This window comes from Eretmochelys imbricata, chromosome 9 (assembly GCF_965152235.1).
Source record: "Eretmochelys imbricata isolate rEreImb1 chromosome 9, rEreImb1.hap1, whole genome shotgun sequence".
Taxonomy (NCBI): domain Eukaryota; kingdom Metazoa; phylum Chordata; order Testudines; family Cheloniidae; genus Eretmochelys; species Eretmochelys imbricata.
This window is the reverse complement of record NC_135580.1, coordinates 59,050,454-59,066,290: the sequence shown is the minus strand read 5'-3', so window position 1 is coordinate 59,066,290 and position 15,837 is coordinate 59,050,454. Positions and strand designations below refer to the sequence as shown.

Sequence of the window (15,837 nt, the reverse complement as noted above, 5' to 3'; positions counted from 1 at the left end):
TTACAGTGGAACAAAATTGACGTTGTTTATTTAACCCTCCATTAAAGGATAAATATCGTATTTCAGAGGAAGTTGCAGCATATCTTTCATCATTTCATGCCCTCATTTCAGCCCATAAAACAATACAAAAGGACTAGGGCTGTAAAGCGATTAAAAAAGTTAATCGCGTGATTAATTGCGCTATTAAACAATAATAGAATACCATTTATTTAAATATTTTTGGATGTTTTCTACATTTTCAAATATATTGATTTAAATTACAACATGGAATACAAAGTATACAGTGCTCACTTTATATTTATTTTTAATTACAAATATTTGCACTGTAAAAAACAAAAGAAATAATATTTTTCAATTCACCTAATACAAGTACTGTAGAGCAATCTCTTTATCATGAAAGTTGAACTTACAAATGTAGAATTATGTACAAAAAATAACTGCATTCAAAAATAAAACAATGTAAAGCTTTAGAGCCTACAAGTCTACCCAGTCCTACTTCTTGTTCAGCCAATTGCTCAAACAAGTTTGGTTACAATTTGCAGGAGATAATGCTGCCTGCTTCTTGTTTACAATGTCAATTGAAAGTGAAAACAGGCATTCGCATGGCACTGTTGTAGCCAGCGTCGCAAGATATTTACGTGCCAGATGCGCTAAAGATTCATATGTCCTTTCATGCTTCAACCACCATTCCAGAGGACATGCATCCATGCTGATGACGAGTTCTGCTCGATAACGATCCAAAGCAGAGAGGACCGACACATGTTCATTTTCATCATCATTAGTCAGATGCCACCAGCAGAAGGCTGAGTTTCTTTTTTGGTGGTTTGGATTCTGTAGTTTCTGCGTTGGAGTGTTGTCTTTTAAGACTTCTGAAAACATGCTCCAAACCTCATCCCCCTCAGATTTTGGAAGGCACTTCAGATTCTGAAACCTTGGATCAAGTGTTGTAGCTATTTTTAGAAATCTCATGTTGGTACCTTCTTTGTGTTTTGTCAAATCTGCTGTGAAAGTGGTCTTAAAACAAACATGTGCTGGGTCATCATCCGAGACTGCTATAACATGAAATATATGGCAGAATGCAGGTAAAACAGAACAGGAGACATACAATTCTCCCCCAAGGAGTTCAATCACAAATGTAATTAAAGCATTTTTTTTAAACAAGCATCATCAGCATGGAAGCATGTCCTCTGGAATGATGGCTGAAGCATGAAGAGGCATACAAATGTTTAGCATATCTGGCACGTAAATACCTTGTAACGACAGCTACAAAAGTTCCATGCGAATGCCTGTTCTCACTTTCTGGTGACATTGTAAATAAGAAGCAGGCAGCATTATCTCCCATAAATGTAAACAAACTTGTTTGTCTTAGCGATTGGCTGAACAAGAACTAGGACTGAGTGAACTTGTAGGCTCTAAAGTTTTACATTGTTTTATTTTTGAGTGCAGTTATGTAACAAAAAAAATCTACATTTGTAAATTACACTTTCAAGATAAAGAGATTGCTGTACAGTACTTGTATGAGGTGAATTGAAAAATACTATTTCTTTTATCATTTTTACAGAGCAAATATTTGTAATAAAAAATAATATAAACTGAGCCCTGTACACTTTGTATTCTGTGTTGTAAAAGAAATCAATATATTTGAAAATGTAGAAAAACATCCACAATATTTAATAAATTCCAATTGGTGTTCTATTGTTTAACAGTGCGATTAATCGTGATTAATTTTTTTAATCGCAATTCATTTTTTTCAGTTAAACGTGTGAGTGAACTGAGATTAATCGATAGCCCTGAAAAGGACCTATAGTAATGCTCACGGTGATGGAACAGCAGATTGAAATACTGATCTCAGTCATTTAGACTATAATTTGAGCACTCTCCCTGTATGAACAAGACACACATTCCTCCTAGCATGTTAGGAGCTGAAGGTCATGTAAATGGAAGGGTCATTTTTCCTAGAAGTAAGATTTTCAGAAGCACTTAAATTCCATTTGCAGAAGAGACTAAGGCCGTAGATCCTCAAGGGTATTTAGGTGTTAAACTACCATTGATTTCAAAGGCAGTAAGGAGCATAAATACCTTTGAGGATGTGGGTCTAGGAACTTAAATCACTTTTGAAAATTTAACTTCGCTCTTCAATAAAGTCTTAGATTTGACTGATGGCCTGAGTGTCATGATAACAATGGTAATTTCTATCATATGCATACCTCAAATGCATAAGGCATCTCCACTAGTTACATTATATTCTGAATGCTCCATGGTTGTTATAGCACACTACCATCCTAGTGGCTACTAAGGATAAACTTACAATACAGTTTCCGTGCACATCTACTTTTCACATGTCCACAACTTTCTGAAATAGTCACCTTTTAAGAGTTGGACATTTTCCTTGCTTGGTTTGTGCCCTGAGGTGAATTTGGAAAGGGTTTTCCAATTCACCTCCAGTTCACGTTGTGGGAGAACTATGAACATTTTCGCCACAGTAAAAAGCATTCTTACCTTGCTTAACAGGGCTACAGCAAAAACAACTGACACTTGAATGGAACAGTGGTTTTCAACCTTTTTTCATTTGTGGATCCCTAAAAAATTTCAAGTGGAGATGCAGACCCCTTTGGAAATCTTAGACAGTCTGCAGATCCCCAGGGTCCACAGATCACAGGTTGCAAGCAACTGGTCTAGAGGTTTTGATTGGTTTGAGTTTAAAGGAGCTTAGTGCAGTGCATGCATTACCATGTAATGATGCGCAAACCAAGTTATTTCAAGGAATTTACACATTCAGCTGAAAAACCTGCTAAGCTCAATAAGGTCTTTTAATTTCATTTCTATAAAAGAAAAAGGAAATGAAATGCAAAAACACTGCAACGTTAGGGTTGCAGAGTTAAGTCACAAAAAGTTAGAAAATGCAAAGTTTATGGTTCTAACAGCAAAACTTGCCTCAGTTACACTATTTTCTATTTTTCTTTTTTCTGTAAAAGTATATCATGGTTTATGACATAAGTATAACATGTTCATAAAAATGAGTTATGGGCAACAATGAGGATAGTACTGTTGTCAGAGCCTTTACTTTTGCATTTCCAGACTTTAAAATCACAATACTATTAAAATCACAAACGCCACATGAATACAGTTAATTAATACTGCACATGAATACAGTTAATACAGCAATTAATTTCCAAGGTATATCTTGTTGTTTCTTGAAATGCAATTTCTTGGTATTTAATAACTAATATCCCAATCCTGAAAGTAGCTTCATGTGAGGACAGTTCCAAAGACTCTGTGTGGATGCAGAGCACGTGAATGCTGAACTGTGCTAAGTTATTTTCTATTGTGGCAAATTGCAGGCATTACTATGATGGGTCCAGTGCTTTCTCTTCTTGGGGGGTGGTGGCGGGGATCAGGGCACTGTTTCTTGCCCCTGAACGGCGTATTAACTGCTCCACTAGTGCCCTAGAGGAGGGGAGTGGAGAGGGAGGGACCCAGGCCCACCCTCTACTCCAGGGCCCAGCCCAGGGGCCCTAGGAATAGTGGTAAACTGCTTGAACTGGGTGGGAGGAGGTATTGTTTCATGGTCTCTGTGTATATAATGTCTTCTGCAGTTTCCACAGTATGCATCCGATGAAGTGAGCTGTAGCTCACGAAAGCTCATGCTCAAATAAATTGGTTAGTCTCTAAGGTGCCACAAGTACTCCTTTTCTTTTTGCTTGAACTAGTGGTTCCTTCCCCTGGGCTACTTCCCTCTCCTGCCCTTCAGCTTGTGGGGCTTCCTGCCCTCCCTCTGCACTAACCAGGTGTCCCTTTACGTAGGGTTTTGGTCTTCTTAGCCCACCGCAGCACTTCTCCAAACTCTCCTCTGCTTCCCTCCAAACTGCTCTCTGCTCCAACACCAATCCACTCTGCTTCAACTCCTCCTCTTGTCTGATTGAAGCGGGGCGGTTTTTATCATGTGACTGGCTTCAGGTGCTCTAATTAATCTATAGCAAACTTTCTTCCCTCTACAGGGAATAAAGCTCCCTTCTAACACTCTCCTGCTGCCCTCTGGCCATGCTGTATCACACATCCCCTCCCCCCTGCTCAATACCATGGGGTTGGGCTATTTGGGACGAGAGGCAGTGCTGTCGTGATAGGCCATCAGCATTCCAGTGTTGGCTTCTGGCCCTATGTGTACAGGGAAAAGGAAGGGCTGTAGGGATAGGAACCACCTACTCACTCTTGCGTTCTTCTCCTTGTTTCTGTGCATCCACTGGAGTGGGGTGTGGTCTGTCACAAGGGCAAACCGCCGCCCCAGTAGGTAGTAGCGGAGCGTCCCCATAGCCCATTTTACCACCAGACATTCCTTTGCAACAACGATGTACTTTTGTTCCCTGCGGAGGAGCTTCTGGCTGAGGTACAAGATCGGGTGTTCCTCCTCCCCTACCATCTGCGAAAGGACTAGCCCTACCTCCAAGGCATCTGTTTGTAGGATGAATTCCTTCTCGAAGTCTGGGGCTATGAGTACGGGATGGCAGCAAAGGGCTGTCCTTAAATCTGAAAATGTTCCTTCTGCTGGATCAGTCCACTTTACTATCTCGGGGCCCCGAGCCTTTATCAAATCCGTCAATGGCCCTGCTCTTGTGGCAAAATGACGGCTGAATCTCCGATAGTATCCTACTATCCCTAGAAATGCTCTGACCTGCTTTTTGTGGACTGGTCGAGGCCAACCTTGTATTGCCTCCACTTTGTTCCATTGGGGTTTCACCAAACCTCTCCCTACTACATACTCGAGCTATCTGGCCTCAGTTAGTCCTATCACACACTTGAGAGGGTTGGCAGTGAGGCTGGCCTTCCGCAGCATGTCTAGAACTGCTTCTACTTGTCCTAGGTGCGTTTCCCAGTCAGGGCTATGGATGACTATGTCGTCTAGATAGGCGGCGGCATACTTGGCATGGGGTGGCAGCAATTTGTCCATAAGTTGCTGGAATGTTGCAGGGGCCCCATGGAGTCCGAAAAGGAGGACAGTGTATTGGAACAGGCCATCGGGCGTAGAGAAGGCAGTCTTTTCCTTGGCATTCTCGGCCAGGGGAATTTGCCAATATCCTTTGGTCAGGTCCAGAGTGGTTAGGTAACGGGCCTTGCCTAACTGATCAACTAGCTCATCAATGCGTGGTATCGGATAGGCATCGAATTGGGATACTTCATTCAACTTCCGGAAGTCGTTGCAAAACCTCAGGGTGCCGTCAGGCTTGGGGACTAGGATGATAGGGCTGGACCACTGGCTGTGGGATTCTTCAATAACCCCGAGTTCCAGCATCTTCTTCACTTCTGTCCTAATTTCTTCCGGTATTCGGTACGGTCTTATCATCACCCTTATTCCAGGACTGGTGACAATATGATGTTGGACTAGTGTCGTACAGTCCGGCTGTGTACAGAACACGTCCTGGTTCCGTTGGATCATATCAATGACCTCGGTTCATTGTTCTGGAGTTAACTCAGGAGATATCTTCACCTGCCCCTGTGGGTCGTCTGTCTGGGGTGGAGCTCCCCAAATGACCAGGCACGTCTCTCGGTCATGCCAGGGTTTCAGTAAGTTGATGTGGTAGATTTGCTCTGGCCTTCGGTGGTCTGGTTGTCTGACCTTATAGTCCACCTCCCCAGTGGCTTCCACTATCTCATATGGTCCATGCCAGCTGGCCAGGAGTTTGCTTTCTGCTGTCAGCACTAGCACCATCACCCGTTCCCTGGGCTGAAATCTCCGTACTTTTGCCTGACAGTTGTAATATGTCTGCTGGGCCTCTTGTGCATTTTCCAAATGTTCTCGTACTATAGGCGTTACTTGAGTTATTCGCTCTCTCATCTATGTCACGTGCTCAATGACATTCTTTCCTGGGTTGGGTTGTTCTTAACAGTCTTCCTTGGCAATATCTAATATTCCGTGTGGGTGGCGTCCGTATAATAGTTCAAAGGGAGAGAAACCAGTGGACGCCTGGGGACTTCCCATATAGCAAACATTAGATACGGTAGAAGGGTATCCCCATCTTTTCCGTCCTGCGCTACCACCTTCCGGATTATACTTTTAAGGGTATGGTTAAACTGCTCAACCAGTCCATCTGTTTGTGGATGGTAGACTGAGGTCCGTATGGCCTGGATGCGGAGTAGGGTACACAAGTCTTTCATTAATTTTGACATGAAAAGGCTTCCTTGGTCTGTCAGGATCTCCTTAGGGATTCCCACTCTGGCAAAAACCTGGAGTAGTTCTTTTGCTATTGCCTTGGATGTGGGGTTTCTTAAAGGAATGGCTTCTGGATACCACGTGACGTTGTCAAGGATGACTAGTATGTTTCGGTGGCCCGGTGCCAATCTTTCCAGTGGGCCCACTATGTCCCCATGCCAATCTTTTCAGTGGGCCCACTATGTCGAAAGGGACTTCAATAAAGGCAAAGGTACTAATGGGGCTCACAAGTGAGATCGGGGGCTATGCAACTGGCATTCAGGGCAGGAGGCACAATAGCGCTGGACCTCTGCATGTATTCCTGGCCAATAAAACCTTCTTAGGACTGTATCAAGTGTCTTGTCTACTCCTAGATGTCCCCCAAATAGATGACTGTGAGCTAACTCTAGTACTGCCCTTGTGTGTTTCCGTGGAACTAAGAGTTGCTCTACTTCTTCCCCTCGTATTTGCGCTATCCTGTACAACAGATGGCGTTTGAGCATATAATATGGCCTTGGGCCTTTGTTCTTTCCTTCCACGGGTACGCCATTTACTTCCACTACCTCCTCCCTCACATTCGCATTTTGCGGGTCATTGGCTTGGTCCTGCCCGAAATTCTCATGTGCGGTACCAATCTGATCTAATTGCAGGGGGTCTGTTTCTACTCCGCCCCTTGGGTTGCCCCTACTTGGGCTAGGAACCGCAGAGTCATCACTGGCCTGAATGATCTCCTGGCCTCCTGAACGGGTTCGCCTACCAACAAGGGAGGTTTTCTGGTTCTCTGCTAGAATCCTGGTCCCTAATCTTCTATCTGCCCTCCTTTCCCACCTAGACTTTTGGGATTTTCCAGGGGATGAGAATAACTCTGGGGCAAATTTGGCAAACATTGGGGTGACGCTGTCTGTAGGTGCCTCCGTCTTAGACCGGGGGTTGCTACCCTCCCCTGGCTCTAATGGGGGGAGTAAGCTCTCAAACCCGGGGAAGTCCCTACCAATTACGACAGGGTAGGGGAACCTGGGGACCACCCCTGCAGTCATTCTGGTAGTATTCCCCTGGATCTCAATCCGTACAGGGATTGTGGGGTAGAAATTTACAGTGCCATGAACGCATGTTACCCCTGTGTTTTTGGCCCGGGTTAGTTGGTCTTGCCCCACCAACTTCCCTGAGACCAGTGTGACAGCACTCCCGGAATCTACTAATGCTATGGTCTCAATACCATTCATTTTTACTGATCTTGTATACCCATGCGAGGTCATTGCGACCCCTACCAGGCCGATTAGGCCACATTGCTCCCTGTGATCCCCCAGATTACATTGCATAGGCTCTTCCCTGTTGGGGCCCTGGGCTGCTATATGCCCCAATTCCCCATACTCGTAACACCACCCCCTTATTCCGGTTGCCGCCCTCTGCCTGGGGCTATTTGCCCCCCGCCCTCATCCCTCTCTTCCCAAACCCCCAGGTCCTTTCTTGGCCTCAGGCCATTCCTTGGTGTCTTTCCTCCCAGTTATGGTTCTCCTGGAGTTGTCGACAGTCCAGGGCCTTGGGTTTGGGACTGGCTTCCTGGTTTGCTGTGTCTCACCCCCTGGGGTCTGGAACAGTTCACGGGCTGCCAGCTGTCTTTCCACGAGGGACACCAACTCATCATAGGTGGAGGGGTCATTCTGGCCAACCCAAGCCTGGAGGCCTGGTGGTAGCCCCCTCACATACTGGTCTGGTACCAGGAGCTCCATCATCTTCTTAGAGCTGAGGGCCCCAGGGTGCAGCCATTTCTGGGTCAGGTGGATCAGGTCAAACAATTGCGATTGGGGCGTCTTGTCCTCTGTATACTGCCACTCATGGAACCTCTGGGCTTGCAACGCTGTCATTACTCCAAATCTGGCCAGGATCTCTGCCTTCAGTTGGGGATAATCTGCTGCAGTCTCCGTGGCCATATCGTAGTAGACCTTCTGGGTCTCCCCACACAGGAACGGGGCGAGGATACCAGACCACTGATCTTGAGGCCAGGCCTCCCGCAGGGCTGCTCTTTCAAAAGCCAGGAGGTATGCCTCCACATCATCCTCCTGTGTCATTTTCTGTGGGCAGTGGCTAGCCCGTATGGTCCGGGTCCCATCGCAGTTGCGGTTCAGCTCCATAAGGGCCTTCAACTGGTTCACCAGCTTTTGCAGCAGGGCTCGGTCCTGGGCAGCCTGACTCATCAACAGATGATTAGTCTCCTGCTGCATCCAAGTTGCCTCCTGTTGGGCGGTTGCTTGTACCCGGGTAGCCTCCTGCTGGGCTGCGGTGGCTTGTATTAGGGCCTTGACCAGGTCGTCCATCTAAGGGACGGGAGGGTTTTGGCAAACCCTAGTTTAAGTCCCCAGCACACATATCCCACTGCTAACACCACGTGTGGCAAATTGCCGGCATTACTATGATGGGTCCTGTGCTTTCTCTTCTGGGGGGTGGGGGAAGGGGGGGTTCAGGGCACTGTTTCTTGCCCCTGAACTGGAGTATTAACTGTCCCACTAGCGCCCTAGAGGAGGGGAGTGGAGAGGGAGGGACCTGGGCCCACCCACTACTCCGGGGCCCAGCCCAGGAGCCCTAGGGATAGCGGTAAACCACCTGAACTAGCGATTTCTTCCCCTGGGCTACTTCCCTCTCCTGCCCTTCAGCTTATGGGGCTTCCTGCCCTCCCTCTGCACAAACTAGGTGTCCCTTTACCTAGGGTCGTGGTCTTCTTAGCCCACTGCAGCACTTCTCCAAACTTTCCTCTGCTTCCCTCCAAACTGCTCTCTGCTCCAACACCAATCCACTCTGCTTCAACTCCTCCTCTTGTCTGATTGAAGCAGGGCGGTTTTTATCATGTGACTGGCTTCAGGTGCTCTAATTGGCTTCAGGTGCTTTAATTAATCTATAGCAAACTTCCTTCCCTCTAAAGGGAAGAAGGCTCCCTTCTTACACTCTCCTGCTGCCCTCTGGCCTGGGCTTTCCTTGCTTTTTGCCCCTGCTTTAGTTCCCCCCCCGCGACCGGGCCAGACGCTTTTTCTTCGTTTTGTTTTGTTTTTTTGATGGTTTTTTTTTTTGCTGCCGTTCGAGTGCTGGTCAGCTGCCAGCTTGCCTGCCAGCCCCCCCACGCCTGCCCTCGGACGTTGCTATTGCTTCAGCTGCAACCCCCGGAGGAGGGCGGAGGACTGCCAACCCGCTCCCCGGAGGAGGGGAGTGGACACCCCCAGACCCAACCGTTTTGCTGTTTGTTTGTGGACCCGCAATTAATCGTCTTCTTATCTTTGCTTGGCATTTCTGGAATGCTCCACAAAGACCGGGAGAGAAGACAGCTGACAGAGACATTGCCCGGGGAAGCTACAAATCATCGTGGAGGGGGCCGTAAGACTGAGTAACTTTTGAACTGTACTCTCGTGTGGGGGGAGTCTGACTGTGTCTTAACTGCATTTGTAGGGGCACGGGGGGTGTGGCACAAAGCTGCTCCCCGATCCATCGGTGCCCCCCCCCAACGCTACTACAACCATCACGGCCCCCCCGCCGTCTGTCCCTGCTGCCAACCTGCCATCTGCCTCTAGCCTCAACTGCTTGCTTTGAATTCCATCATCCGGACCAAACACAACAGCCGACCAAACGAGACTCTTTGGATAAACGCATGTGGGTCCGCGTCCCCACCCCCACCCCCAGACTGCCCACCCCACAGTTTGCCCCTACTATCTGACCCCAACTCCTGTTTCCTTCCCCTGTCCAGTCCGACCCATTTGGCCACCCCCTGCCTGCAGCCCAACAGGGAGAAGTGGTTAATCTGCTTCCCCCTCCCCCCTCCTCCTTCTGGTGTCTCCCCGTCTCTCCCTGCTCACGATGGTGAGGAATGAGAGGGGTGAGACCCCTCTAACAACCTCAGTTGCCCCTCCCCCACCTACCCCCCTGCCCAACCCCCAAGCCTCCCCCCCACCACTGCTGCCAAAACACCTGCCACCGCCCCTGCTGGGGCATTGGCAGCCGGAGGTACCGGGGCGACTATTGACGCTGCTACGCCCACCGCCCCCCCCCGATTCTAGGAAAGCCCCCGCAGTTAGCCGGAAAGGCCAGGGTGTAAAGAAGGGGAAGGGCCCGGCCACAACCTCCAAGCCCTCCATGGCAGAGGCTGCCCCCACCGCTGTAGCCTCGTCATCGACCATGGCGTCCCTCCCCGCTGTTCCCTCCACCAGCTCTGCGAGTGTCCCTCCCCCAGCCCCCTGTGCGTATGCCCGGGTGGTGGCAGCCCCCCCCACCTGCCGCCTCGTCATCTCGCCTACCCACCGCCTCCACTACCATCAATAGCGGCCGAGGCCCCTTTCCCACCATGACCAGGAAGCATGGCGTCCGTTGCCTCCTGGTGCCCGCCTCACCCCATGTGGAGACATACTTGCAGGCGTTGGCGAGGGTGGTAGGACCCACGGCCATTATGGCGGCCTCTAAAATGTACGGGAAGGTCGTCTTTTTCTTAGCATCGGAGGCTGCCGCCCAGGAGGCGGTGGAGAAGGGCCTGGCGGTGGGGGGGTATTTGTCCCTCTGGAGCCGCTAGAAGACCTGGGCATCCGCCTAGTCCTGACCTCCGTCCCTCCTTTTCTACCCAATGCCGCTCTGTTACCCGCTCTCTCCACCCTGGGGAAACCCGTTTCCGTCATCAACCCTCTCCCGTTGGGCTGCAAGGACCCCACCCTCCGTCACGTCCTTTCGTTCCGCCGGCAAGTGCAGCTTTTACCGCCGCCGCCGGCGCGTGACGGAGAGGCGCTTGAGGGGTCCTTCCTAGTCCCCTACCAGGGAGCCCGCTATCAAGTCTACTATTCCACAGTAGAGGCCCGGTGCTACCTCTGCCGATCAGCGGGGCATGTCCGAAGAGACTGCCCCTTGGCCCGGGGGGGAGGGGCATCCGAGACCCCCCGAGACCCGGCAGGACATCGGCTCCGTCGTTGCCAATGCCCCTGGCCGCCCAAGATCTGCAACCACCTCTCCTCCTGCTCGATCCACTGCTGCTCCTGTCCGGGCCCAAGAGACACCTCCCCTACAACGCCCAGACGAGCGAGGGAGCCCCGCCCTTGCTGTTAACAATCCAGCAGAGCCTATGGAGGAGGGTGCAGCAAAGATATTACTGGGCATAGGAGAGGGCCCGTTCCAAGGAGAACCGCCCCCCCATGTTGCCTCACCGTCACCCCCCCGAGCCCCTGACCCATTGCCTCTGCCCCCTGACACGACCCTGGCTAACCAGTCCCCAGACGATGCTATGGAGGGCTGGACCCTAGTCCAGGGAAAGCGAGGCAAGCTGAAGGCTCGAGCTCCGCTGCACCCATCCGATGCGGAGGCCCCCCAGAAGACCAGGAAGGGAGGCACTGACACTGAGCCTTCCGCTATGCCCACGAGCGAGATCCATCTGCCGGTGTCGGGAGGGGAAGACAAAATAGCACTGGAAGGTAGAATCTCCCCTCCACGGGAGACCCCCCCCTCCCCTGAGGAAGCCCCTTCTGCCCGAATATCACCCGAACCCCCTGCGAACCCCGAAGCGACCGTCGTAGCGGGCGCCAGAGGGGAGCCCCCCGGGGTGGCAGATGACGACCTCTCCTCCATGTATGAGGAGATCGAGGCCCTAGGTTTGACCCGGTCACCCAGGGAGAGAATGACCTACTGCCGGCTGGCCTCGATCTGGGCAACCTTACCCCAGTCCCCCTTTCGTGATGTTCCCTCCCCCAACCGCCTTCCCGGGCGAGCACCCTGCAGAAGGTGGTCCACCACCTGAGGCCATGGCTGCCAAATCCACCACAGAGCCTACGCCTAGCATCACTGGGAGCCCCCTCCCCACCCCCTTAACCGTCGAATCTGTTCGGGAGGCACCACCTCTCTGCTGCTTGCCTCCCGAAGCCCAGAGCCTCGCCTCTGCCCCCGCCCCCACCCCTGTCCCTGCCCAATCCACTTCCTACTGCATGCTATTGCCGCCCCCAGGGTTATTGCCTTCCCGTTTTTTGCGGATCCCCCCCCAAGGAGCAGCCTTTGCATTTTCCTGCCGCGACCCATTAGGAGCTGCAATTTTCCCTCCGCCATCCTCTTCTACCCCAAGGCTTGAGACGGACCTAATAACTTTAGCCTGTCAGATGCCCCGTCGGTGGTCTGCACCCTGCCTGCTCGCCTCAGCGGACCACGAAGCTGCACCAAGAGCCCCACCAGGGAATAACCCGGAAATCGCAACCCCACCCCCCCATGAGCTGCGAAAAGCGTTGCAACAGTTTTTAGAAGACATCCGTGGCTCCCACAACGGGTACAACTAGCTCTCCAGCTATGGGGGGACTTTGATCAAATCCTCCAGGCCACAAGGGCCCTTACAGAGGAGGGTAAAGGGAAAGGAAGGCACGGTGCCGCGGCCTACGGGCGGGCCTGCAGCTTCCGTGACGATTTACTCACTTATGGGATGGGTCACGGATTGTTGTGCGACCTGCCAGGGGCTGCGAACACCCCCACCAACAAGGAACCCCCACCCCCCAGCCCTCCGCATGATGCCCCTCACTATTGCAACCTTGAACATCAGGGGCTGTAGGATGGCTCTCTGCAGGTCCCTGGTGCTCTCTTACCTTCGGGAAGGGGGGTACTCTGTGGTTTTCCTGCAGGAGACCCATACGGATCTGACCGCCGAGGACAGCTGGCGGCTGGAGTGGGGGGACGGGGTCTACTTCAGCCACTTCAAGATCCGACAAGCTGGAGTGGCGACCCTGTTCTCCCCCAACCTATGGCCCGAGGTGCTAGGGGTCACTGAGGCCGTGCCGGGCCACCTGCTGCATCTCCGAGTCTGTATGGAGGGGCTCGTGGTCAACCTCGTTAACATCTATGCCCCGACAACGAGCCTGAAGCGGCCGCAATTCTATCAGCGGGTGTCCGACTTCCTCAGCACCCTAGATTCTCATGAGTGCTTAGTCCTGGGAGGGGACTTTAACACCACCCTCAAGGAACAGGACCGCTCAGGGGCCGAGCTGAGCCCGGCCGCTGCGAACATTCTCCGAGAAATAGTTGAACATCGCTCCCTAGTACACGTCTGGCGTGACCACCACCCAGCTGACACTTCCACGTTCACCTTTGTCTGGGTGGAGGCCCATCGGTCACACCACTCTCGGTTGGACAGTATTTATTTATCCCGTTTCCATCTTTCACAGGCCCACTCCTCCAACATTCGGCCGGCCCCATTTTCCGACCATCATCTAGCCACCATAACGGCTTCCCTCCGTGCAGAGAGGCCTGGGCCGGCCTATTAGCACTTTAACAACAGCCTGTTGGAGGATGAAAGCTTCGTGATGTCCTTCCGGGAGTTTTGGCTGGCCTGGCAAGAGCAGCGGCGTGCCTTTCCCTCGGCGCGGCGATGGTGGGATCTAGGGAAGGTGCGCGCCAAGCTCTTCTGCCGTGACTACACCCGGGGCACCAGCCGACGGAGAAATGCAGCGATAGAGCAGTTGGAACGGGAAGTCTTAGAGATGGAGAGGCATCTGGCTGCCAGCCCCGAGGACCTGTTCCTCTGCGGAGAGTGCCGGGAGAAGCGGGAGGAGCTCCAGGCCCCCAAGGACCATCGGGCCCGAGGTGTCTTTGTTCGATCCCGCATCCGACTCCTTCGGGAGTTGGATCGCGGCTCCCGTTTCTTCTACGCCCTGGAGAAAACGAGGAGGGCCAAGAAACACATCACCTGCCTTCTAGCAGAAGATGGCGCCCCCCTCATGGATCCGGTGGAGATGTGTGGGAGGGCCCGTGACTTCTACACACGCCTTTTCTCCCCGGATCCGACCGATCCTGGCGCTTGCAGGGTGCTCTGGGAGGAACTCCCCATGGTCAGCGTGGGTGACTGAGACTGACGAGAGCTGCCTCTCACCCTGGCCAAGTTCTCGGAAGCCCTCCGTCGCATGCCCACCAATAAATCTCCGGGCATGGACGGGCTGACTGTGGAGTTCTACCACACGTTCTGGCACATTCTTGGTCCAGACCTAGCCACTGTCTGGGCTGAGTCTTTGCAGGGCGGGGTCCTCCCTCTTTCGTGGAGGCGAGCGGTGCTTGCCTCGTTGCCGAAGAAGGGGAACCTCCGCAATTTACGAAATTGGCGTCCCGTCTCGCTCCTTAGCACGGATTACAAAATCGTAGCGAAAGCAATCTTGCTGCGGCTAGGATCCATGATGGCGGACGTGATCCACCCAGACCAGACCTATACTGTCCTGGGTCGCAGCATTTTTGACAACCTATTTCTAGTCCGAGATCTTTTGGAACTCGGCCGTAGAGACGGTCTGTCATTCACCCTCCTGTCCCTTGATCAGGAGAAGGCGTTTGATAGAGTGGACCATGGGTACCTCCTGGGCACTCTGCAGGCGTTTGGATTCGGACCTCAGTTTGTGAGTTTTCTCCAGGTGCTGTACGCTTCCACGGAGTGTCTGGTTAGGCTCAACTGGACCCTGACCAAACCGGTCAGCTTCGGGCAAGGAGTACGGCAGGGGTGCCCCCTCTTGGGCCAGCTGTACACTCTGGCGATCGAGCCCTTCCTCTGTCTCCTCCGCAGGAGGTTGACGGGGTTGGTGCTGCGGGAGCTGGAGCTGCGGCTGGTCCTCTTGGCGTACGCCGATGACGTGCTCCTCGTGGTCCAGGACCCAGGGGACTTGGCGCGGGTGGAGGCTTGCCAGGCCATCTATTCGGCAGCCTCCTCCGCCCGAGTCAACTGGGTCAAGAGCTCTGGCTTGGCGGTGCGGGACTGGCGGCGGGTGAGCTCCTTCCCACCCGCGCTTCAGACCATCCGGTGGAGCGCAGGCCCGCTGCTCTACCTAGGCGTTCACCTTTCTGCCACGCACCCTTCTCCGCCGGAGAACTGGCAAAATTTAGAAGGCGGGGTGATAGAGCGGCTCCGGAAATGGACGGGGCTACTCCGATGTCTCTCCCTCCGAGGGAGAGCACTGGTGCTTAACCAACTAGTCCTGTCCATGCTCTGGTACCGGCTCAACACCCTGGTCCCGGCCCCGGGTTTCCTGACCGACCTCCGGACATCGATTCTAGAGTTCTTTTGGTCAGGAATGCACTGGGCCCCTGTTGGGGTTCTTCATCTACTCCTGAAGGAAGGAGGGCAGGGCCTGAAGTGTCTGCACACTCAGGTCCGTGTCTTCCGCCTCCAGGCCCTGCAGAGGCTCCTTTATAGTGCAGGTAGTTCGATGTGGAGCATACTGGCGCACGCCTTCCTGCGCTGTTTCCAAGGGCTCCGAAACAACCGGCAGCTCTTTTATCTTTGTCCGAGAGGTTTTCCACGAGACCTCTCCGGGCTGCTGGTCTTCTACCAGGACCTCCTCCGGACCTGGAAACTGTTTTCAACAGCCAGGTCCGTGGCGGCCACCGTGGGAGCAGATCTCCTCACGGAGCCCCTGCTACACAACTCCCAGCTCCATGTGCAGGCGGCGGGGTCCCGCTCAGTGCGCCAGAGTTTGGTCCTGGCGGAAGTCACGAGAGTCGGAGACCTCCTGGACTACGACCGGGGAGACTGGCTGGATCCCGTGACGCTCACTCGGCACATGGGGCTCTCCAGACCTCGTACCCCCCGGCGCGTACTTCAGGAGGTGAAGGCCGCCTTGACACCCACTGCTCGGGCTTATCTCAGCCGAGCCCTGCGTGAGGATGCACCCTGCCCACCCTCT

General features: G+C 52.6%; 1 protein-coding gene across 6 annotated transcripts in view; it reads right to left on the bottom strand.

The window, feature by feature from the left end:
• HDAC8 (histone deacetylase 8) overlaps positions 1-15,837 on the bottom strand; it is a 127,647-nt gene that overhangs the window by 21,162 nt on the left and 90,648 nt on the right. The gene's annotated exons all lie outside the window — the stretch shown is intronic.